Source organism: Hibiscus syriacus, unplaced genomic scaffold (assembly GCF_006381635.1).
Source record: "Hibiscus syriacus cultivar Baekdansim isolate YM2019G1 unplaced genomic scaffold, ASM638163v2 tig00012452_pilon, whole genome shotgun sequence".
Classification (NCBI taxonomy): domain Eukaryota; kingdom Viridiplantae; phylum Streptophyta; class Magnoliopsida; order Malvales; family Malvaceae; genus Hibiscus; species Hibiscus syriacus.
In genome coordinates, this window is record NW_024062278.1 from 4,547 (window position 1) to 31,565 (window position 27,019).

The following is a 27,019-nucleotide window of genomic DNA, read 5'->3' on the forward strand; positions in this document are numbered from 1 at the left end:
TTATAAAATTCCAGGGTCAAAAATATATTATCAAGATAAAATAGGGTAAATTATATGTTTAGTACATCAACTATCACTTTTATTTTGTTTTGGTCACCTAACTATTTTTTGTTTCAAAATCATTATTAACGTTGCATTTTTGTTTCATTTTCGTCACCCACCATTAAAAATTTAATGGTGATATTGACGTATCATCGTAAGGTAATGTCACATCATCATCGATTTTTTAAATGTCACAACAGTAGTTATGTTAACTCTTTAACGACATGTGACCAAAATGAAATCAAAACGTAACCTTAGATATGATTTTGAAAAAATAATAGGTGGGTGACCGAAACGAAATAAAAGTGATAATTGAATATTAAACGTGTAGTTTAGTTTAGAAAATACAAAGAAAAATATTTAAAATATTTAATAATTTGAAATTTTTAAAGAATTGACCTTCCCGACCACCCCTCTCGATCTACTCCTGAACACCACACCTGATGTATCAAATCTTCACACTTGTAATGTGTTTGATGAGCATCTCAACCACTTCTTTTGATGCCATTGTGGTTGATTTCCTCAAACCCTTAATCTTCCCTCAGTTTCCTCTTCAAGTTTCTTCACAGTGTTTCCAGAGCTTCCAGTTGACTGCAAAGATTACAAGAAAAAGACTATTTCAAACAGTTTATGCTATAAATTCAATACTTAATAGTATCAATGAAGATGTACCTCGGAGATTTTAATTTGGTATTCAGCTTCCATTTGGGAGCGGTAAAGTGCAACCTCCTTTTCAGCTTCTTCTTTGGCTTGCTTTAGCCTCGCCATCTTCACTGAGCAATGGCATAATGTAGGTGAAAATAACTTACAACAATAATAAAATGGGTAAACTACGTATTTAGTCACCAAATTATTCCCATGGTTTTGTTTTGATCACTCAACTATTGTTTTCAAAATCATACCTAAAGTTACGTTTTGGTCACCTGACGTCAAAAAAATAACAATGATGCTTATATGTCACCATAAGATAATGCTGCATCATAATTGAAAAAATTAAAAATTTATTATGTCAGCAGTTCTTTTTATTTTTTAAAGACGGGTGACCAAAAAGTAATTTTAGGTATGATTTTGAAGAAAAAAATAGTTGGGTGACCAAAACAAAACCACAGAAATAATTGGGTGACTAAATGAGTTCTCTTACTGTTCCTAGCACTTGAAACTATTTGCTGAGCCTCTTGCTCTGCAGTTAGCAACATCTGAATGCCTCCTTGCCCTTTGAATGCGTCCATGGCTGCCACAGAAACAGCAATATCTAGCAAAGGTCGAAAGAAAACCAACGTTATAAAAGTGGAAGGAAAGAGATTAGAGTTCGATTTACTTTTATGTTTAACGATCTTCGATTGAGATTTAAAGAAAACAAAATAAGAAGAGGTACAAATGAGTTAGAGCTAAAGATAGCATACCTGAATTGAAGGATAATGGAAGAAAAATTCAAATCTCATAACACTTTCCTCTTAAATATTGCAAATCTTTCTCTTACTTTTGGTTCTCACTCTCCACAGTTAACGGAATTAGTTTTGGTTTATTTTTTCGGTCAAAATAGTTGTTTTTTTAAAATCAAAATCATCGCATAATAGAATGTATTAAGCAGCCTCAATGGTAAAAGATAATATTGTTTTCTTCAAGAACCCTAGTTTTAGCAGTTATGTATACAAGGTGTATAAACGTTGTCAATGACTAAGAAAATTTCTCAATAAATACTATATTGTAATCTTCCCACACTATTTAAAAAAAGTTATCGCTCTAATAAGTACTTAAAATTTAATATTTAATATCATCATTTTGAATTAGATCTCAAGTTCGAGAACTTAAGAGGAACGGGAACACCCTAATTACTGGATAAGATCTCACATTAACCATATTTGACGATCAGATAATAAAGTTGTTAATTGCTTGGAAAGGATAAGCCGTGAGGGTTTGACTGGGGAGAGACTCTTTGAGACACAACCGACTTGTGTTGTTTTTTTCTTTTTGAAGGGAAAAATTAGCTTTTTTATTCGATTAATGATACAACGGTACATGTCTCATTAAAAAACCTCCTTAAACCTATTTGAAGGAAAAAGAATGCAATGTACCAATGCTACAACACAAAATACTACATCAAAATCCAATGCACCCGGATCGGATAGCTCTCGAAGACAACTCTAAATTTTTGTTTTTACCAATCTGAGCTATAACAATATAACACTGCTATCAATTTTAAATTGAATACCACCTGCTTGTGTTGTTGGTTTGCTGTAGATAGATCGTACAGTCATATATTAACTACTTTTAATATCTTTTTTTAAATCGTACTTACATATATTAACTACTTTTAATGTCTTTTTTAAAATTGTATTATTTGATTCATTGATCGATTAATTCGAATCAAGTATTGTATAAAGACATATAATCATGTTACTATTTAAATTTCAATGGTGAGTGTTATATAGATGATGCAGTTGTCATGCCATCAAAATAAACCATAGGTTGTGGTCTTGCAAATTTTAATTTGAGCTTTTCAAATGGTGAAGTTGTGGCTGCCAATGAATTTTATTGATAATTGGGCAAGGGGTTTGAATTGAACAATGGTGGTTATAGGTGTCGAGTTATCTGCGTTGACAATGGAAGAGACCATTTGTGAATAGAAGAATAAATGATATTTTGTTCGTGAGAATATTTTAGGCTCTGGTTACCGTAAAGGAACAATAAAGAAGGTGAATTAAAAATATTTATTTAACATGGTTTAAGGGCTTATATAAGAAGAACCCCAATTGAATTACATTATCAAAGAAAGATAAAGCTAATAAATTTAAAATCAAATGATAATAACAACAAAAAAGATAATAAGTGATAATAACAACCAACAATTGTAATTAAAATAGAAACATGAGTTATGTGTCTTTATATAAAACTTGATTAGAATTAATCGGTCAATGAATAAAGATGATGTAATTAAAAGAAAAGACAATAAAAGTGGTTAATCTATTAAATAATCTATCTACAACAAAGTAACAACACAAGATGGTGGTGTCTTAAAGAGTCTCTCCGTAATCAAGCATTCACAATTCATCTTTGCCAAGCAGTGAATCACTTTAATATAGTTTAAATACTTATTTTTATATTAAATCTATCGGTTATGGTGCAACAAAATTGTAAGCACCAACGAGATTCCTGTCAACTTTGGTAACCTCACGATGACGAATACAAAATTTTATATTAAAATGATGAATTTCTAATATTTTAGGAGAAAATAAGCTTTTCAAGGGGCAAACGTACTCACCCGCTTCCCTCATGCATCCCTGTTCACGATGATGAGCCACGCGTAACTGAGCCGAAACCAACTCACCAGACTATCCATACCTTCTTTCGCTGAAAGGTTCAAACCATTACTATTTGCATCACTAATTTCAACATAAAAATAATATTTTATTACTTACAATCCTCCATCCATGCACTATAAATAACCCCTTCCCTTTGGTCAGTCACAATAAAATTTCATATCAAGCAGCCCTCTCTGCAGTAAAAGCAAAGCCATACCCTCTTCCCTTTGGTCTGTATTTAATTTCTTTTCTTTCTTGTTATTTTGAAACCTAATTAATAGAAATATCAATGTTCTAATCTCTTTGCGGGGATGATGCTCTACAATATTTGAAGACCTCACATGACATGGGGAAGAAATTGCTTGAACCTTTGATGGAAATCTGGGAGTGGAACTAGACGACTCGAAGATCGACGTATTAATCGGAAAGAAGATGATTAAAATGAGCTTGTATCTAACATGTCCTCAATATTTGTAAGTCCAAGCAACATAAAAGATTGCACATTACCTCAAGCGGTGGAGAAAGATGGAGTGGCTCATATCATAGAGTTCTTATTTGTAGATTATATTAACTTCTTTGGGAATGCTCCAGACGGAACATGTTTTTGGGCAAAATATACCACCAACGGTGATGAAGAATTATGGTGTAATTAATCATTGTTATCCGACTTATTAATCGATATATGATTAATCCAGATCATGTATTGTAGAGGTAAATGTGACTCTCCCAACTTAGTTTGCTCTATTTTTCGCAAACACCAAAGTTTGAACGCTTGACCTTGCTCAGGGACGAGCATAATAAAATATTGGCAGGGAAAAATATTATACTATTTAAGAAAAATATAAAGACATATTTGATTTTTAAACTCAAAATTCAGCATGAACCAAGCGACCTTAGCGATTAAGGAATTGTTGTTATCCTTGAGGTCTCGAGTTCAAGCACGTATGTAGGGGTACGAGCGTTTATTGTCAAATAGTTGAAAGTCTTTGTACATATATTACCTTGTATTCACCCTAAATTAAAAAAAAATCTCAAAACTCAAAAGATAACTTTTAATTTGTCTAATATTTTAACTTACAATGACTTAAATTGTAATTAGACCAAAAATTTGAGAACACATATTTATCATTCTTTAGTTCGACCCCTACTTGATAAAAAAATATTTAATAAACTTTTATATTTTTTAAATTTAAATATTTATTTTACATGAACCAATATACTATTAAACCAAAATTATATTGAATATATAAATTTTACGACTCTCTTGGGCCAAATACTTAATTTTTTTTGAAAATTTTTAAATTGAGACAATACTAATTATTTGCTCTCCAAAAAAACATAATTTATTGTTTGTCTTTATAAATTTAAACATTTTTAATGATATTATCAAATAATATTAGGTTCCGCTATTAATTAACATGATTTATTAGAAAGAGTAAAGTACATAAATAATATTATTTTATTGAGTTTATCGATTATTAAAAATTATAAATGATCACCGATTATAGGACGTTGCTTTGTTGAGTATCTTAATTATTAAAAGTTACAAAATGATCATCTGACTATTCATATGTTCCAAACTCGTTCTCTTTCATTAAAAAATTGGTGATCGTCTGAGTTGGACGTTAACTTGTTGACTGAGATATGATAAAATTTGATCTTCTAACTGTTTGAGTTGTATTTTTTAGAACAAATCTTCGTTTATATTATGCCATTGAGCAAATGCTTGAAATATTATGTTGTCGTGCCAGTACATGAAAGCAACGACAATGCCGTTAAACATCATTAAAATATAATTTTATTATATCTTGATCAATATATTAACATCTAGTTCAAATGATCTTTAGTTTTTTAATGGAAAAGGAAGATATTGGAACATATAAATAATCAGATGACAATTTTGTAACTTTTAATAGTAATAATACTCAATAAATAAACATCTTATAATCGGATGATCATTTTATAATTTTTATAGTCAAATAACTCAATAAATAAACATCCTATAATCGAAAGATCATTTATATTCTTTACCCTATTAGAAATTATTTTCCTTACATCCTAAATCAAATTTATAAGGCCGAAATTGTTTTTTAGAGGAACCAATTTGCCCATATACAAAATTGAAGGGGCCTGCACGGCGTTTTCACCTCAAATGAAACTAACGTGACCCAAAACCAAATGCCCAAAATAGAGCGTAGAAATTCAATCGAGTCCAAAAAATTTTACCACCAAAATGACAAATTTGGAGAATTCGAAAACCAATTTCTCTTCCATCCGCTAAGATCCACCCTTCCATGGATCCAGAGACCGATCCCAATTCTTATTCCCTTGAGAAGTTCAGGCTTTATGAAACTCGAGCGGTAATGATCCTTTCTTTTTCTGTTTTGGTTTTCATGGCAAAATCATAGAAATCTTTCAATTTTAGCATCGAGAAAGATATTTCTCTAATTTCTCTTTTTTTGGTTCATTTTTTAATAAGGTTAGTTGCTGTGGAATAGTTCATGAAATTGTATCTTTTTAAGATTTAAAGGATGGAATTGTAAATAGAAATCAGGGTTTTCGTATTCAATTTCAAGTTTTTGCTTGCTGCGGAAAAAGGAGAAATTCGATCAGAATCAACTAAAATTAAAATATTAAAAAATATGAAATGAAGAATTTGGCTGTATTAGATGAGAATTGATTAATAAAGAATTTTGAAGCTGCTGTTTGGTGCTAATTGGGTAATTAGATTACTTCTATACATTGTTTGCATCTTCTTTTGTCCAGGATTGAGATTTTTTTTCTTATAAGAGTATTAATTTATTTTATTTCTGGTTTCTCTCTACAGAGGTTTTATTTAATTGGGAGTGATAGGAACAAGAAATTCTTTCGGGTGTTAAAAATTGATCGATATGAACCATCTGTTCTTAATATCAGTGAAGACCCGTCGGTTTATTCACAGCAAGAGATAAAAAAAACTTGCTTCAGTGGATTGCTGAAGGAAATCGTGCCCCTGGGGGCTTAAACTTTGTGGCAAATGTTTTTGGAATTGTGGGTTAGTGACAATTTACCCTTTTTCTAAAGGCATTTAAGGAATGGTTTCTATTAAAATCTCGACCATATATCTGGCTTTTTAGGTTGCATCAAGTTTTTGGAGTCATACTACTTACTTCTAGTTACAAAGCGACAGCAAATTGGTTGTATATGTGGTCATGCAATATATAGCATAGATGAGAGCCAGTTGATCACAATTCCTCATGTTTCTGTTCAATCCGACATTGCACATTCTAAAACGGAGCTAAGGTATATCCCTTATTTTGATTGCTTCATAATTAGTTTTTTGGCTTGGTTCAGAACCCATGGATCATTTTTATTCCTTTTTTAAATTTTTTTATTCAGTTTGATAGTAGAATTGACTATGCTTATTCACTTTGATACCATTTCCTTTAGAAGTGTTTTTTCTACTCTTAGTAGGTTGTTAGGTGGCATTTATAGTTTCTCCGCTTTCCAGTGATTACTTTATGGAGAAAATTGATGGTTTTTGTTACTCTAAGTGGATCAATGGAGAAGCTATGGGACAGTAGAAACAGGAAAATCCATATTCTGCCCACACTTGAGATGTTTCTGCAATATAATTTAATTTAAATGGAGATCAGATATGTTATCTTCTTCGATCGGCACTCAGGCCTTGTTTTCTTTTCTTTACAAGAACTCATAGGTTAGAGAAATTTATTAAGTGAACATAGGTTCCCAGTTTTAAAAGATCAGTAATATTCAAATATTAAACTCCATTTAGATCTATGTGTGTGGTCCTGCTTTGATATTTACCCCTTTTAATAAGATCTTGCTTTCTGTAATACGTTCTAGTAATTATAACTGCTCATGGAAATCTATCCTTATATCTATATCAGCAATGATAGTCACCATTTTGATGTAAGGTTTTTCTCAGTAACTACAACGTAAAAAATGTGAAAACTAAATAATTTGTTGCTATTATGTTGTAACTTGTAAGCAATGAGACATTAGAATCAGGGAAATGCATTGTCTCCCCTTGCTATTTGTGGTTTCTGCTAATCTACTTTAATTTGAAGGGAGATCAGTGAGATCATCTTCTCCAATAAGCAAGAACATAGAGTGATTTTGTTAAGGGAACTAGTCTCCCAAGTTTAAAGATCCGTAATTTTTAACTTTTGAACACCGGCCTGTTTGGATTTTTATATATTTTAAATAGATTTGCTTTCATTTAATACCTTTAAGTAATTGTAAATGCTGCCATGGAAATCTATCCTTGTATCTTTATTACCAATAATAGTCACCAATTTGATTTGTGTGGTTTTCTCAGTCACTATCACAGAAAAAAAAGTGTGAAACTAAATAATCTTGCATGTATATTATGTTGTAGTCTTCACCTTATTCCTTTGGTTTGTATTTTTCCATTCGTTTTTTCTTTCTCACTTTCTACTGGCATTTTAGGGTCTAAGTTTAGTAGCCTTTTAACTATTCTTTTTCTTTTGTTTTTCGGCTTCAGGTACAAGAAGCTGCTTTCTAGTGTGGACTTGACCAAAGATTTTTTCTACAGCTATACATATCCTATAATGCAAAGTTTGCAAAAGAATTTTTTATCCATGGACGAAGAAAGGACGCCATATGATAACATATTTGTCTGGAATGCCTATTTAACCCAAGCCATACGTTCAAGATGTAGTAACACCATTTGGACAATAGCTTTAGTTCATGGGCATTTTAAACAGGTTATTAAAATGTTGGCAGAACATTTTTGCTGTATCGGACACATTTTATTGATTTTTATGTTGTAGAATTAGTTTTACTCCAGCATCCTCTGTCATTTCCTGTAACTATTGATCATTTGCTATTTATGTCCTTTAAGGTTATTCTTGTCTTACTTGTGTGTAGTGCCATAAGTTTCTGGTTATTTTTTTCCTGATATATAGGCCTAAATTTATGTTCTCTTTCCATTTGGCTCAATAAGGACGAGAAAGATTCACTCAAAGGTTCAATTCTGACATATATTTCTACATACTAGAATGAATATGGATCTTGAATGTGAAAAAGATGTTGGAAAAGTTTGAGATATAATTTGCTCCCAATGTGATAATATTTGATACAGTTACACAAATTTGATTTCTTTTCTTATGATTTTTTTCCTTTTATTTTGAAGGAAGCTGACATTTGATGGTTAATTTATTTTAGTGATGCCGAAAGTCTTTGGTTAAAACAATATGTTGCTCATGAATATGAATAAATTATTTAAGTTTGATGTATTGCTTGTTTCATATTCAACCAATTTTCTTGATTTTTTTTGTTTTGTTTTGTGCTACGCAGACTCGGTTATCGATCTTTGGGAGGGACTTTAGTGTTACCTTAGTTTCTAAACGATCTCGGCATTTTGCTGGAACACGGTAACTGCTTCTCACACATCTTTTGTCCTATTATTTTAGAGACCACTGAAGTGGCATTATGTAGAAACTAAGTGTTTGTAATAAATATCAAGTTGATTCTCTGTATAATTTTCTTATTGAAAAATGGGGTTACAAGTTTCCTTTAAGTAGACTAAATACATAGAGTTACAATACAAGTAAAATTACTCTAGATAGAATTCTATCCTATTAAGAGATAAGAGTTATAGAATATTTAAACTACTTAATTATTAGAGATAAGAGTTATAGGATATCTAAACTACTTAGTTATTAATAGTAAATCTAACTCTATTTACCGTCTACAATCTACACTCCCACTCAAGCTGGAGATTATGTGTTGTTGGTTTCCAGCTTGGATGCAAAATCATCAAGAATGGTTCTTGGAAGAGCCTTGGTGAGAACATCATCTAGCTGATGCTTTGTAGGAACTTAGTTGACTTTAATAACTCCATTACTTATTTTTGCAGAGGTAAAATGTCTATCTATCTCCACATGTTTTTTTCGATCACGTTGAACATGATTTTTCTCAATATCGATTGCCGATTGGCTGTCAGTTGTAACTCGAACTGCTTGGAGTGATCTAGTCTTAGTTCTGTCATCATATTGTAGCCAACTAGCCACATGCCTTTACAAATTCCCAATGCAAGGGCTTGATATTCGGACTCCGCATTGCTTCTTGACACCAGAACTTGCTTTTTACTCCTCCACGTGACTAAATTTCCCCATACAAAGGTACATTACCCACTGGTTGACCTTTTGTCAGTCAACTCTCCAGCCCAGCTAGAATCTATAAAAATTCGTATAGATCTATCTTCACTTTTCTTGAAGATTAAGCCATGTCCTGGAGTCATCTTAAGGTACCTTAAGATTTTGTTCACGGCATCGAGATGCTCCTCTTTTGGGTCATTCATGTGCTGGCTAACCACACTAACTGAAAAAGCTATGTCTGGTCTTGTAAGAGATAGATAAATTGCTTACCGACCAACTTTTGGTACTGCTCTTTGAAAACTGGAATGCCTTCACCATCTTTTATGAACTTGAGGTTAGAGTCCATTGGTGTCTCGACTGGTTTACAATTCAGCATACCAGCTTCTGTCAAGAGGTCAAGGATATCCTTTCTTTGACTAATAACTATACCAGCCTTGGATCTTTCTACTTCCTTTCCAAGAAAATACCCAAGACCACCAAGATCCTTGGTTAGCAAATTTTTTAGCCTTTTGATTTCTTCAGCATCATCTTCGATGATTATGATGTCATCCACATAAACAATCAAAATTGTTCTTTTCCCTTTTTGATTTACATTGATAAACAAGGTGTAGTCAGTTTGACATTGCTTGTAACCACTACCAATGATTTTTGCAATTTGCTAACTTTGTGAGCGGTTGAATCTTCCTTTGTGCCAGGAGGAATTTCCATGTACACCTCCTCAGTCATGTTGCCATTCAAGAAAGCATTTTTAATGTCTAATTGATGAAGTGGCCAGTCTTAATTCACAACCAAAGACAACAAGACCCTCACTGTGTTTAGTTTTGCAACCGGAGCAAAGGTGTCATGGTAATCTATGCCATAAAACTTTGTGAACCGCTTTGCCACCAATCTTGCCTTGAATCTTTCAATGTTGCCATCTGAGTTATATTTTATAGTGAAAACCCATTTGCAGCTAGCTGGTTTATTTCCTTGAGGTAAATTTGTCAGAATCCAAGTCCTATTTTTCTCGAGAGCCTTGATCACTTCCTCGATTGCCTTCCTCCACATAGGATCTTTTAGGGCCTTCTCCACCGTTCTAGGAATCTGAATTTTATTAACATTTGCCGTAAAAGCCTTGAATGAAGGCATTAATATGCCGTATGCAACATATTTCTGTATAGGATGAACAATGCATTTCCTCACACCTTTCCTTTGAGCAATCGGCAAGTCATAAGTATCAATAAAAGAAATAGGGTTTTCATTATGAGGAGATTCTATACCTTCCAAATTTTCCATGGTAATAGGATTCAATTCCAACTCTTGGCAACATCTAGGTCGTAAAGTGGACTTTTTTCTCCTTTTGTAGACACCGACTTCTTTTCTCTCATGTTGAGAAGTTTGGGTCTTTTGAGGAGTTTGGAAGGTGATGTATAAGGTATTTGTGGAGTTTTAGGTGGGTTGGAATTTTGTAAAGGTTGCAGTGATTGTAAAGATGAAGACGACGATGACTGTGAGGGTAATATGGCATGTGGCAGGGATGTAGGTTGTGAAGTCAAAAGCAAATCAATTGAATTCTGAAGGCTATCAAAAGATTGAAACTGAAATTCATTTTTTTTATAGGAATTGAAGGCCTCGTTAAAAACCCCCTTCTTGATTGAAGGAGCTTGTATAGAAGCTCCTTAATCAGCGGAAGGAGGAAAAGAGGGCCTTAAGATTTCATTAATGAAAAGAAATTACATAAGATACAACCAGATAAACACCCCCATCATAACCAAAAAACCATAAAAACAACCGAAGACAACCCTATACAACAGAACTAGCTCAGCCTAAACCATCTAAGCTACTAACACAGTCTAAATTTTGGCTGAGGTGTTAACCAATCTGCAACAGCGATGAAGACTTAACGCCTAAACATTTCCTGGAATATAACAGAAAACAGTACAACCAAATGCCTGAAACAATCAACCAATCCCCTCCTAAGCTAACTTAGCTGCCTCCATATTACAAGACCTAGGAAAAAGCTCCAGCAAAGTTGAAGGGCCTGGATCTATAGATACTATGAAAGAACCCATCATCTTGCCAGCCTCAATATCAACTGACTCATTCCATAGGAACCAAATTCTAACACAAAAGCCATGAGCTTCCACACTATAAAAGTACAAAAAGCTAGCTTCGAAATCACTCTATCCGCCTTTCTACCACTTATTGCTCGTCTTGTCATTGGAGACCATCCGAACCTCCAACTTCGTTCAATAATCAAATGCGAATCACCTGAAACTTCCAATTCTTCCACTGCTATAGTTTTCCGAAATCAAAAACACTTGTGAGCCTTCAAGTTCAGTCCATTCTTCCTCGCGTTGCACCTTCTTCTGATTAATCTTGCTTCGGCAGAATCTAGTCTTCCTATGAGGAGCCATACATATTTTTTGTAATTGGGGAATAGCATTTGTAGCCTTTCTTAGTGGGTGAGTAACCTTTTTTTTCTAGAGTTTCAACTTCCAAACTCGTTTTCAGCCATTTTTCTCCTTTGATTATTGCTGTTACTCTCCCTAATCTCCATCAATGTCATTTGGAGGAAAAAACATGTATTCTCACTGTTTGAATATATCATTTGAAGTTTCATTGAATATTATTTCAAGGAGTATTTTGGAAGATGCAAATAATTTCTTGGCACTGGCTTCTAAATTTTTGGTCCAGGAGATACGAAGAGAAAAAAAAGAAGGGGGGGGTGGACTCATTCTAAAATTGTTAGTTTTCTTTTTGCAAAATCTTATGTGTCATTTTTTTATTAATCTCAGGTACTTGAAAAGGGGAGTGAATGACCGAGGAAGGGTTGCAAATGATGTTGAAACAGAGCAAATTGTCCTTGATGAAGAAGCTGGGTCTTGCAAGGGAAAGATGAGTTCTGTTGTGCAGATGCGTGGTTCAATTCCCCTTTTCTGGTCCCAAGAAGCTTCAAGATTTAGTCCTAAACCTGATATAATCTGTAAAAAAATAAGCTTGATTACTTTCTTTCCTTCTTTTTTTCTATTTATGTTGTACCCCATTGCATCTTCATATCTCTAACAATATTTTTTTTTAGTCCTAAACAATATCTTTTTTTTCTTTTTTTCTTTTTGCTTCAGTACAGAGGTATGATCCTACATACCAGGCAACAAGATTGCATTTTGAGGACTTGGCAAAGAGATACGGAAATCCAATAATTATACTTAATTTAATCAAGGTTATTTGCAATATCCCTTTTATAATTACATTTTATTCAATCCTTCATACTCATTTTGCTTCTTTTGTGTATTTGATTATTATTTTTTTAACTACCAGTGGCTTCTTAATGCAACAAATTAGTGATCTAAACTGAGAGTAATAATAGGAATACTTTGATAACAATTAGGAACTCTTGTGGAGTCGGATTGGAATTAGTATGGCATCTCACTACTTCATAATAGTGTGTCATGAGATATATTCTTAAAATTCTAAAAAAATGAAATATATTCTTAAAACCAACTCCAAAAGAAATAGTACACCTCTGTTTAGGAGTACCAAGGCTGCAAGTTCTTTGTAGGTTATAACTAAGGAGGGGCTAGCTAGACTCCAGCTCTAAGTATTCTTAACGGTGATGTAATATAGCATTTTACTTGTAAAATTTGTACCTAGACAGACCAACCTAATGCAGGGACTTATTCTGGCACCATAGCCCTGCATTAGGAGACCTGAATGGAAGCAATTGGGCTTTCCATTTCCAAGACCTCTGACAAAGCTTTTGGCCGCAGTTCCACCAACCCTTTAGAGGTTAAAGAGAGAAAAAGATGATGGAAAATAAATAAAAAAACAGAAATACCATATTAAATATATATTTTTATATATGTAATCCGACTCTGCAAGCATTCAGATCTTTTATTTAATTGCCATGTAACTCTATTAACAACTCAGGAAATTTTGCACCAAGATAAATAGTTGGAGCTTGTTTATTTCTGCTTTATAGCATTCTGTAGAAAGTGGTAGAAAGTGGTACCATTAATTCTCTGTATATTTTGTTTCAGATAGAATATTTATAATTTCTTTGAAGTGGGCACGAACACTTATTGACAACTCCTCATCTCGGCACCCTTGTCAACTTATGTGCATGTGCGAAGTTGTAGTTGCTTTTGTAGAGATCTCAAGCTGTTGACAATCTCCAACTAGATTTTATCTTTTCCATGCATATAATTTGGATGTATAATTGTATACATATATGAGTGTCTGTGTAAAGATGCGGAGGTGTGTATATCTACATGTTAGTAACATACAAAGATGGAATCTAGTTAGCAGTCTGCCAATTTGTATTTGTTTATTTGGAACGTAAGCATGTGCGCATTTTACAGTTGATCTCCTTTTGACCATTTAACTACATGCCATTTTGAGTTTTGTTATAACTTTTATCTATTAATTAAATTAAATATTGAAATGCAGACTGTTGAGAAAAGACCTAGAGAGATGATGTTGAGGCGTGAATTTGCACATGCAGTTGGGTATTTGAACGCAATTCTCCCAGAAGAGAATCAACTGAAATTTATTCATTGGGATTTTCACAAGTTTGCGAAGAGGTAAGTTCTTAATTTTTCTCATGAAACAGTCAACCTTTGGCTTCCTTCCCTCACCTTCTTCAAATTTGAGCTTATATGTATGTGTTCTTGTGTGTTCTTTGCTGATATCAAGCAAGTCTGCCAATGTTTTGGCTGTTTTGGGTGCTGTGGCTAGTGAAGCTCTTGATTTGACTGGTTTTTACTATAGTGGTAAACCCAGCACTGTTAAGAGGAGAGCCAACCAACTTAATAGAACAAGCACTGGGAGGTACCATATTCATTCTTATATAAATTGATTTGTTTTCTACCAAGTTTTCATTTGTATTTGTAAATTCTAATCTTTATGTTGGCTTCCATCTTTTACTATTTTTATATATATTTTTATAGGAATTGAGGCCTCATTAAAAGCCCCCTTCATGATTTAAGGAACTCATATTGAATTCCTAAATCGGAGGAAGGAGAAAAAGAGTGCCTTAAACTTTATTAATAAAGATACATAAGATACAATAATAAGATAAAACCCTTACAAACAACCTAAAAACCCAAAATAAGATATCCCAACAACAAAGAAAAATTAACCAATACCAGACTTAGCCAACCCATCAGCCTCAATATTGGCTGTCCTAGCCACCTTTCTAATAACTCCCTCGACTTCTTTGAGTTTAACAGCTACCTCCCTAACAATGGAGGCATAGACAACAGGACAACAAGATCCATCCTTAATCCAATCCACTACCATTTTACAATCTGATTCTATAATCAACCGACCCTTAATACCTCCTCTCACTGAGTGAAAGAAATTTAAACCCTCCTTAACAGCCTTTAAATCCATCAAAATAGGTGGACCCGGACCAGAAGCCGTCTTAAAAGAGCCTAAAAGTAGACCTTCTTCATCCCTTAGGATGCCTGCAATTCCACTGCTCTTCCAGTCAGAACTAGTAGCTGCATCCACATTCAATTTAACAAAGCCCTTAGGAAGGAGGGACCACGGGATGGTAGAGACAATTGATTTGTTTGGAGGGAAACATGAATCCCCAAGGGAAGGGTCACTGATAAGGGAATCCAAAGAAATGGCCGAATCTGCAAACTTTGCTAGGAACCAAGATGCAAGCCTTACTCTAGCTAAGAAAAATAAATTAGTTTGATCCAACTTCCCTCTATCGAAGACGATGTCATTTCTAGCTTTCCAAACAGTCCACATAACAACAGTAGGAATAAAGTTCCCTATTTTTATATTTTATAAATTTCTTTTCTTTTGTGAAGTAACCTGTTTACATATACATAAATGTTGGAACTTGGGTTTTTCTAATATATTTTCAGGAAAGAAGATGCTCACTTGATACAAAGCACATATGAGTAAAAGAAGTTAAAGGTTAAAATAGGGGGTGTTAAGTTGCAATTTTAAGGATTGCTAAGACATTATTATGCCATGTTCGTTTATCTCTAAAAAGATAAAACCTAGAAAGATTCTTAGAGAGCTATTATGATTTTCCTATGGTGGAAAGGATATCGAGGAGCTTTTTCCCCTGGTTGAAAGTTGGGAGTTGTTTGTAACTTCTATGAAATTTGCTAATTGTTTATTGACAGTATGCTAGTTTATTTCAATTATTACAGAGATGCATCTCTTAGAGATCAGACAGGTAAATCTGGTGATTTTGTTAAGATTGGAAGCAGCAACGAGAATTCAAATTCTCTAACCAGTAGAGAAAGAGAGGGTGGCTCAAGTCAACAAATTAAGACCGATAATTATGACGGTGAACCTCCAAGATTTCAGAGTGGAGTACTGCGAACTAACTGCATTGACTGTTTGGATCGTACAAATGTTGCACAGTATGCTTATGGTTTGACTGCTTTAGGCCGCCAACTCCATGCAATTGGATTGACAGACAAGCCTAAAGTGGACCCTGATAGTAGCATTGCTGCTGCCCTCATGGACATGTACCAGAGTATGGGAGATGCTCTTGCACAGCAGTATGGAGGTTCTGCTGCTCATAACACTGTAGGATTAACTTCTTAACCATTCTGTTGTTAGGGGGGAAAATGCAAAAGCTAAAACATAAGACATTCAGCATTTAAGTTTTCATATGAATTATCCTCATTGAGTATTTGAATTTATTACAAACTTCAGGTTTTTCCGGAGAGGCAGGGAAAGTGGAAAGCTACGACCCAGTCTAGAGAGTTTCTCAAGTCTATCAAACGATACTATAGTAATGCCTACACTGATGGTGAAAAACAAGATGCTATAAACTTGTAATTCTTTTCCATCCATCATCTTTAAAAAAATATATTTATCCTATGAATGATAATCTTGAAGGCTTTTATCTTCATTTTAACTGTGCCTTTTGAAAGTAGGGGCATTTCAGGATTTAGAAATTATTTCATATGGGCTATAGCCTTTATACTTCGGTACTATGTTTATTCTTCTAACTACCAGCCATTGGTATATCTGCCAGATTTTTGGGCTATTTTCGACCAAAGGAAGGAAAGCCTGCTCTTTGGGAGTTGGATTCAGATTATTATCTTCATGTTTCTGGGACAGGAGATGACCTATTTCCTGATAAGTGGTAAAGTTTCCATATCTATTTTAACCTGAAAAGCTACATTCTTCATTTTATAGTCATCCAGATTATTATTATCATCATCATGGACACAGACCATGATGATGTTTAACTTCACAAGTGGGTTTAAAAGACTGCAACATGTCTCTACATTTAATCTAAACCTCAAGTAAGGACATTTAGCTGTTTCTTAACTTTGCTTGTGGTGTTAAATAACTCTGCTGCCAAGGACAATAATCCTTTAATTATTACTGTTATTGTTAGAGATGGAAATGGGGCTTGGGTGGTTTTTTTTATCACTCCAACCCCAACTCAACACAGTATGAGTGCCCAAAAATTAACCTGACCCAACCTTCAACAAACAGAAACCCATAAAACCTCCAAACCCAACCCAGAAAGTAAATGCTATATATACCTAATTCCGCCCTACCCCAAATTATCATAAAACTTTCAGTTTTTTTCTTATCAAAAGAACATTAAACACAATAAGTTTTGCTTCAGATCTTACTTGAAAGTTGGGAAAAAAATAAAAGGATAGGAAAAATAGAAAATAAGATAAAAGGGGAAAAATTAGCTTCTAACCTTACTTGAAAGTTGCAGTAAGTTGGTCCTAACAGTGGTAATGAGAGGCGGCAATAAAATGAAAATTTTGATAAAATAAACCTTAGTTAAAATAATAAATGATTAGGAAAAATACAAAATGAAATAAAAGGAAAAAATAGCTTCAGAGTGAAAGAAAGAAAAAGAATGAAGTCTAAAAAGGTAAAATCTAGATAATACACGTAGGGGTAATTTTTTGTAAAAATCCCAAGGCGAGGACGTTTTTCCCTAAACCTGACCCCAACCCTAAACCGGCTATTGTATCGATAATACCCGTCCAAACTGGCATTATCATCAAATTTCTGACCTTCTATTTTACCTTTTCTCATCGTTCTGATTTCCATATGCAGTGTGGAGGATAAAGTTAAGCCTTTAGTACTGGGAAAGATCCTTGCTCCCATTCCTGCTTGTAGAGAAGACTTTTCACGGATGAAGCTGACATCATTTGATAAATTGATAGAACAGACATGTAGTTCAATAAAGAATGTGAGACTGTATAGCGAACCAGATCAAAGACCTGGTGGTCCTACAGCAAATTCTGGTGTGGCACCTGATGCAGCGTAAATATCATTTTGTCTCTGCTATATATATATTTTGATATTCTGTTTGTAGCTTCTTTGAGCTTGTCTGTTTCTCTTATCTTTTGTTGAATAGCGACACTCTTGCCTTTTCCAGGTAATAAGATGGTTTTTTAGTATTTTATCTGCTGTCATGATTTTTCCTAAAATTGAACCAATTGTGAGTTGTGACTATTTGAGTGTCATGATTTCTTGCCAGGCTGTGCTTTGTATCTTACCTTATTTTGGCTAGTTTAAAGCTTCTCTTAATTGCATCTGGGTTCTGCCTGTTTAAATAATTTTTGAGGCATTTATACTTTGTCCTTGCTGAGGAGTTTATACCTTGTTTGTGCCGGTTTTCATTTTGACTTGACCAGTATCTATGGTACCTGTTCTGAAATACTATATATTTTTTCATTACAATTTGCTGGAGGGGGTATGGGATTGTTTTGCTCTGAAATACAATATAAACACGAATACCAGAATCATAACCTTTCACATCATCATGAGTGAGATAGGTAGAGAGAGAAGTGCAGAAAACTCAAAAAAGTCCATTGCTTCTACTGAGGAATGGACAGTGTTCATTGACAATCTTAGTAAGAGGGTTTCAAGACGTGTGCTTAGAGAGTTTTTTAGCCCTTATGGTCAGATTGTGAGAATATTCATTCCGCGGTTTTTAGAGAAATCAAAGTACAAATCGTCAACATTCGCTTTTGTCCAATTTATTGATGAGGAAAGTAGGGAAAAAGCTATCCAGTCTGTGAATGGGAGATGGTTCGATGGGAGGAGATTATCGGTAGGGGTTGCTAAGTATCAGAAGGGAACTAAGAAGGAGGTTGATGATGGGAAGAGTATGTTGAGGATCAAGTCAAGAGAGCAGGACTTGGTTTTAAATGGGTTAAAGGTAAAGTCGTTGCAAAGCTTCAGGGATGGCAGAACGTATAAGGAAGTAGCGAGGTCTGATGTAAACAAGAGAAGAGAACAAGAGTCAGAGATGTTTGTGGAGGGTAGCAAACGTAATGCTACTGGTGTGAGGAACGTGTGGGAGATGCATATTGCGACAGACAATTTCAAGTGGGTGAAACGATCATTAACAAGAATAATGAAATCAACTTATGATTATGAGTCGGTAAAGGAAGCTTTGGAGATAGAGGGATTGGGAATCCAGGTGTCGAGATGGGGTTATGCTTGGAAGGCTTGTATCATCACTTTTGATTCTGTTGATGAATTTTCTTATGCTTGGGAGAACAAGAAGGAAGAGTTGTCCTTGTGTTTCGATTGGTTAGCTCCAGCAGTTAATGAGAATGGAGTTCCTTTGGCTTTGTGCCAAATAGAACTGTGTGGTTTGCCCTTATTGTGCTGGAATGAGGCTTTCTTGGAGAAGCTTACTAAGGATTGGGGAAGGTTCATTTGTTTTAAGGAAGAATCAAAGATGAGATACGACCTTTCGTCTGCGAAGGTTTTGTTAAGGGTGGAGAGTCCCTTCGATGTTCCAGAAATGGTCACTATAGGTTCTTATGGTAGATCTTTCAAAGTTAAGATTCTCATGGGGTCTGTGTTGATCCAGCCGAAGGAACTGGGGAGGAAGATGGAAGAGAAATTTTTAAACAAGGTGAACAGGGATTCTGTCCTTTCCGAGTCAGAGGAGGATTGTGTTCCAGAAAGAGCAGTTGAAGGAGAAGATTTTGCAGAGATTTCTTCGCATAAAGTTACTTCTTGGCTGAATAATGGTCATAATAGTGGTACGAATGGAGTTACTGAGGGTCAGGCTATTTCAAGAAAGTCAAATGCAGAAAAGTCCAATTGTGGGCTGTCAGGTTTTGTGGAAAATAGGTCTTTCCAAGTGGAAGGTCACGTGGGACTAGGTCTGAGAGAAAGTACTTCTCCCGTTGAAAAAAACCAATCTGATGTTAATGAGTCTTCCTTAAACTCTATAATGAAAATCTGTCCTTCTGGGCCTGCATATAATGTAAAAAGGATTGGAGATAAACTAATTTTCCAGCCCAATAACAATTTAGTCAATCCTTTGGTCCCTGTAGAAGTTGATAATCCTAGGCAAGTGATTATAATTTCAGGGGGGGAGAAGGAATTGGTACAAGCTGAGCAGGGCGTTGAATTGATTGTAGAGCAGGCTATCGAGCAGCGGAGTATACTTGAGGATATTGTGCTAAATTCTCATAGACAAATGGACATTGATAGGAATAGTGTATCTGGTGACCATGAGGTGGATGGCAGATTCTTAGATAAGGAGAGCAGTTTGGAGTCTACAAAAAATTCTGGTCAGGGCTTTTCTCGGTCAAAAAATTTAATGAACAGGAGAATTTTCAGAATTGCTCCTTGTCATTCGGGTAGTGTATGTTCGGAGGGTGAAGTGGAAGTAAGATTTCATGATAGAATATATAGGAGGGTGACTAGTAGCACGGACAGGGAGTCAGTGGAATACGCTAGGGAGGTGTCTCAGCCATCTCAAGACTTTGTTCAAGCCAGGCAGGAAGCGGAATATACTAGGGAAGTCTGTGACATGCTGGAAATTTCTTTTAAAGGGGGGAATCAAATTGTAGAGGATGAGATTTTCAAGATGGAATTGTTGGGGATTGGAAAGGCCTCCTGATTGTACCTTGTGGATTGAATTTGGTGTTGAATGTTATTAAACCAAATGTCAAAACTAAAAATGATTACATGGAATATTAGGGGGCTTGGGAAGTCTGAAAAAATCAGGGCAGTGTCGAGGTTGGTTCTTAGAGAAAAGCCGGCTATTTTACTACTTCAAGAATCAAAACTGAATGTCTGTAGAAGTGGATTAACAAGAAAGCTTGGAGGTAATCTGCTCAGAGGCAGCTGTTTTTTTTCCAGCTGATGGTTCGGCAGGAGGTCTAATATGTTTATGGAATGAGAATTACTTTGAGGTTAGTGCACAGATTAACAGTAGTAGATTTATGGCATTATCAGGGAAGTTTAAGATGAGCAATTTTGAATGTGTCATTATCAATGTGTATGGTCCATCAGTAGAGGCTGATAAAGAGGAATTTTTTAGGGATTTTTTATGTGCTGTTCAAAGCATCAACTTGCCGGTCTGCTTGGGGGGGGACTTTAATGCTTATCTAGACCCTGAGGAGAAATGTGGGTTTACTCAGAATTGGCACTCTATGGATCTGCTTAGGTCTTTTATTCAGTCATCAAATCTGATGGATTTACCGCTAGTAGGGGGGCGATTTACATGGTGCAATAATAGAGAGTCACCTACTTGGGTAAGGTTGGATAGATTTTTGATTAGTGGATCATTTTTAAATCAGTTCCCAAATGTGATCCAAAAAATGCTTTCTAAATCCCTTTCGGATCACAATCCAGTTTTGTTGGTAGAAGAATGCAATAATTGGGGCCCTAAGCCGTTTCGGTTCTATAATTACATGCTTGAGGAAGATGGGTTTGCTGGGGTGGTGGAATCGTCATTATCAAATCTAAGGAAGGGTATTGGTGGTAGGGGTCTGTTTTCACTGCTTAGAGGAACTAAGCAGGCTATTAGGAATTGGCCAAGGAATAATCACAGGGGATTTTCCGATGCTATTTCTGAATTAGAATCCAGAATTAATGGCCTGGAATTGAAGCTACAGGAAGAGGGGGACTTCTTTTCAAGAATGGGACTTGATGGTTGTTGCGAGGAAAGAGCTGTGGAATTTGCATAGGAAGGAGGAGAGCATTTGGCTGCAGAGGTCAAGAGTGAGATGGAGTATTGAGGGGGATAGAAACACAAAGTTTTTTCACATGTGTGCTTTGAATAGGAATAGGTTTAACACTATTTCTTCATTGAAGGTAGCTGAGGATGTTATTTCAGAACCGGATCAGCTGAGAGGCTTTGTTTTTAATTATTTCAAGGACAATTTTAACTCGGTAACAACCCTAGAGGTGGACAAAATCAATTTGTCTTTTGCTAAATTGACAGATGATCAAAAGAAGCTTCTTGAAGTTAGATTCTCAGAACAGGAGGTGTGGGAGGCAGTCTTCCACTCGGATAGTGCCAAAGCACCGGGGCCAGACGGTTTCACCATGGGTTTCTTTAAGAAATTTTGGCCATCTCTGAAGTCATACATTATGAAATTTGTCGAGGACTTTTATAATGGAAGGATTTGGGAGCATGGGGTCAATCATTCATTCCTAATGTTGATTCCAAAGATCAGAAATCCTGAAGGTATAGAAGATTACAGACCGATAAGCTTAGTTGGCAGTCTGTATAAGATAATTTCCAAAGTCCTAGCTAGAAGGCTTGCGGCTGTTATTAGTGTTCTGGTTAGTCCGTCTCAGTTTGCCTTCATTCCCGGAAGGCAGCTACTGGACTGTGCCTTTTTGGCTAATGAAGTTATTGATGATTGGAGGAAAAAAGAGAGGAAAGGTGTTGTTTTCAAGGTGGACTTTCGAAGGGCTTATGATTCGGTGGAATGGCCGATATTGTTGAGACTCCTGAGAATTATGGGTTTTGGAGATAGGTGGCTTTCTTGGATTGATTTGTGCATCTCCTCTGCTTCAATTTCTGTTCTTGTCAATGGTTCTCCGACTAATGAATTCAAGATGGGGAAAGGGTTGAGGCAAGGCTGCAGTTTGTCTCCTATGCTGTTCAATATTGTTGGGGAATTACTGAATCTAATGTTGATTAAGGCTGCTGATTGTGCTCTGTTTGAAGGGTTCAGTGTTGGTAGGGCGGAAAATAAGTTTCATTTGACGCATCTACAATTCGCAGATGACTTAATACTTTTCTGCAGGGACTCTTTTGCTCAAATTATGAATATTAGGAGAGTATTGAGGGTCTTTGGTTTAATGACAGGCCTCCAACTTAATTTATCAAAGAGCAAGTTATTTGGTGTTAATATGGATGAGGAGGTTCTAAAGGAATGGGCTACGATCGCTGGTTGTGGTGTTGGGGCTCTTCCTATGGCATACCTTGGTATACCGATAGGCACTTACAGAAATTCGGATCTGTTGTGGGAACCAGTTCTGCAGAAGTTCAATAGCAAATTAGAGGGCTGGAAAGCAAAAACATTATCGATGGCAGGGAGATTAGTATTAGTGAAGTCTGTTTTGTCGTCCTTGCCAATTTTCTTTCTCTCTATTTTCAAAATCCCTCTAAAGATTAACCAAAAGTTGAATTCTCTGATGGCTAAATTCCTTTGGGGGACGATCCCTTGAAGAAGCGGATTCATTGGGTGAATGGAAAATTGTGTGTCAACCGTACGAGGAGGGTGGCTTGGGTGTCCTGGATTTGTCGATGGCGAATAGAGTGCTTCTGGGGAAGTGGGTTTGGAAGTTTGCAAATGATAAACATTCTCAGTGGAAGGAGATGATCTGCTGCAAGCACAATGTTAACAATTTGTCTATTTCAATTAATAAGGCTGTTAACCCGCAAGATTCATGGATATGGAGAGGAATTGTGAATAATTATGAGAAAAAGGACGATATTGGGAACTGTCTGAGGTCCAATTCCAAGATCCAAGTGGGGAATGGTAGATCAATCGAATTCTGGAATGACATTTAGGCTAATAATTCCACCTTAAAAGAACAATTTCCTAGGATTTATGCTTTATCGATTAACAAAACGGGGAAAGTTGTGGACTTTGGCTGCTATGATAATAATTGTTGGAGTTGGAATATTTGTCTGAGGAGGAATTTATGCGATTGGGAATTGGATCAATGGATATCGCTAATGACTTTGATTGATAATATTGTCTTGATTGATGCTGTTGATGACTTCCTAATTTGGTCAGGGAGTGGAGATGGTTTGTTCTCAGTTAAGGCCTGTAGATCAGCTCTTATTCGTAGCTCTGGAGGAAATTTTCAGTGGAAGAAATGGGTTTGGTCTGGATTGGCTCTCCCAAAAGTTGAAACATTTTTATGGCAATTATCTCACCAAAAGTTAGCTGTTAGAGTGGAATTGAAGAAAAGAGGTATTCCTTTGGAAGAGTTATTATGTCCTTTATGCCAAAAGGAGGAAGAAACAATTCACCATTTATTTATGTTTTGTCCTGTTGCTTGGGAGTTGTGGAATTTGTTCATCAATTTATGGGAGGTTAATACTGTTCTGCCCAAAGATCCCCCGTCTCTACTTAGTTCATGGTCTGATTTGAAGGCTTCTTCTTCTATTTGGAATTTCATCCCGGGTGTTGTTATGTGGTCGATTTGGAAGGCTAGGAACTTAGTGGTGTTTGAAAAATGGAATTTTGAGAGATCTACACTGTTCTTCATTTGCATATTCAGGCTGGCCAAATGGTTTCTAGCTAAATTTCCTGAAGCTAACATCCAGGTAGATCTATTAATAGGAGATCCAAGGCTTGTAGATGGTTTAGCAGTCAATTTTCAGAAGAAGAAGAAGGATCTGTGCTGGTATTCACCTCCACCTGATTTTTATAAATTCAATGTGGATGGGGCTGTTAGAAGTGATGGTTTGCAGGAATTGGAGGTCTGTTGAGAGATTCGAATGGCTCTACCGTGATCTATTTCTCTAAGCCTGTCGGACCTGCTCCTCCTCTGTTTGCTGAGTTGAAAGCCATTAAAGAAGGAATTGATCTATTTCTACATTCGGATTGGGCGTTGAAGGGAAGACTTATTCTCGAAAGTGATTGTAAGACTGCAGTGGATTGGATTCTCAGGCCTACTGAGGCTCCTTCGTTCTTCAGTTCTTTGGTTCGGGAAATTGGGGATGTAATTTCGGGTAGGGATATTATGGTTAGGCTGATTCCTAGGGCTTGTAATTGGGAGGCGGACAAGTTAGCTAAGGAGGGGATAGGTTGAATGTCCTTACTGTTAGCGGTTATGTTTGGTTTTTTACTTCGGGTGATGTTGTAAGTTATAGTTGTATGTAATTCGGGTTTATTAATATATTGAGGTACTCTTTTCCTCCTTCCGCTAGTTGCCTCTTCTCAAGAGGCAACTATGAGGGAGGTTTTTAATGAGACCTCCCATTCCTATCAAAAAAAAAAAATACAATATAAACCCAAGAATGTCAATTGCAAGTGGTCTGACTTTTCTTTTCAATTTTAATAACTTCCAAATTTGTCGTAAACTTGTTGAAATTCTTTTGTCTACTTGTTTTAGCTTCAAGTACCAGTTAATTTTTTGTGGATAAAGTGGATTTATCTACTAGTTTTAGCCTAAATTTTAGGTCAGAACATTGTTCTGCACTAAAATGCTTGTGTCATAACTGATATGTAGAGCAAGATTGACAAATTCTTTTATTTGATCCAAACTTTGGAATTTTGGTGCAGCGAAATACAGCTTAAAAGTCCAAATTGGCTATTTGGCCAAAGAAAGTTTGAAGACGTTGGCTCTGCTCCCAAAGTCTCTGAGTGTGAAACTAAATATGGAGGGCCAAATGGTGAAATGAAATTTGACGATTTCTGCGACTTGAATTGGCTTTCTTCCTATGACAATGATGATGATGAACAAGATATTTTCCAGAGGTATTTTCTTAAAATTGTTTCTTGTTTACCTCAGTAAAAATGCTTTATCTTTTTATGTTCACAGCATGAAGGAATCATATTGACTCATATTGTTGCTAACTGTGACCCAATAGCGTTGGTTTGCATGAACATGGGCTGAAAATTAACGGTAGGATAGATAGATTGTTTACTATTTGAGATCCATATGCGCTTGCATGCACAGGTGACACCAAATGTCCATGCATGCATGACGTACCATTGTCTTGAAAAGCGTTATTAAAGTGTAATTACATGCAGGTGATAGCATATTTATGTAATACAAAAATATCATTTTTGAGGATGGTATTTTTCATTGACTCCAAGTTGATGAAAGCTTATTAGTCATGAAAGAATGGGGACATTATGCTTAGTTTCTCCATTTTTATTATAAAACATGTTTATTTTTTTAGGCATTGTAAATTTTTTTAGATACATGTTTACCCTGTTGTTTATATGAAAATTTCCAACAAGCTCATGCCTTAGGCTTTGCTTGGTACATAGGATGGAAAGTTTGATAATCTAATGGTTAAGCTAGAACATAGAAAAGTGGCTATGAATATTAACCGCGTGTTTAACAAAGTTTCCATTTATAGCCACTTTTCTAAGTTTTAGCATAGCCACTAGATAACAAACTTTCCATCCTTCATACCAAGCAAAGCCTTAATGTGTGAAGGAACATATTTTTCCTTGCAGCATAGTGAGTTTCTTGGAATTTGTGAAATTTGTGTAAGCGTTATGAAGTGTTTAGGAAGTTATGAAAGCATAGGTTGAAGGGACCTGTAAACTGAGGTTGATGATTTAACAGCAGTGAGGAAGTAAAATCTATATGCAATCGTGTGTTTCTTTGAGACTCGTGCGCATACACACATATAGAGAGAGAATTTGAATCTTCCTATTATTTTAGATTATGTTTCTTGTTATCATTTCTTTCTGACTTTTGATTTCTCTAGTTATTTAGGATAAATATTTATAATTTTACATTGTAGTTGGACTCGAGCTTTTTTGTTGCTAATACCGAGTTCATGGTACATGCTAAACATATTTTCTTATCTTTAAGGTACCTCAAAATGAACTCTGTTGATGAAGCCAATGGTTGGTATGGTGGAACTCTTGTTGGCGATCAAGATGAAAGCAGTGAGATATACAGGCATTATGCTGAACTCTGTCAGGTAATACTATAACAATTTGATGCAAGTAAATATATTTGATTCAGGGATTTTAGTTTTCATTTTTCATTAAATGAAGCAGGGTTCTTATGATTAATCTTGTTTCCTTTTTACGTGTTCTATATGGATATTTAATGAACATAATGGAAATGAAAACGATAGCAATTAACAAACATTCCATTTTCATGTGCTGCTAAGTGCTATTCTGAAAATGTTTGGAATACCAGGGACCGGCCGTGGAGCCTTTCCAACATGATCTGGAAAGAGAGAATCATTATGCTGATCTTCTGCAAATGAACACAATCGATGTTGTAGATGATGCATCTGTTGAAGCCGAGATGGCTCAAGCACTACAGGAATACGACCTAATTGGCGCTGATCTCGGTATTTTTCCTGTGTCATGCAAATCATTTACTGAAGATCCAAGTCGGTTGACACGATGGATCATTGGTGAGGACAAACTGCAAAAGGTGTGAATACATGTCAAATGAATTCAGCTTCTAATAGAAAATGCACACATTTATTTGTTTTGGTTAAACAGCTCTTATAAAATGTGAAACATAAATTGTTGAAAATTTAGCTAATTCAGTCATGATTGAATGTTGGTTTTCAAATACTCTGATTGTATAGTACCAAAAATTTAGACATATCTCACTCGGTATGTT

The 27,019-nt window shown here is 35.4% G+C and overlaps 2 pseudogenes; one reads left to right on the top strand and one right to left on the bottom strand.

Annotated features, from left to right (window-relative positions):
• Positions 1 to 490: 490 nt before the first annotated feature.
• On the bottom strand, positions 491 to 1,277 carry LOC120205413 (annotated as a pseudogene).
• A 4,300-nt stretch (positions 1,278 to 5,577) lies between these two features.
• Positions 5,578 to 27,019, top strand: LOC120205414 (annotated as a pseudogene).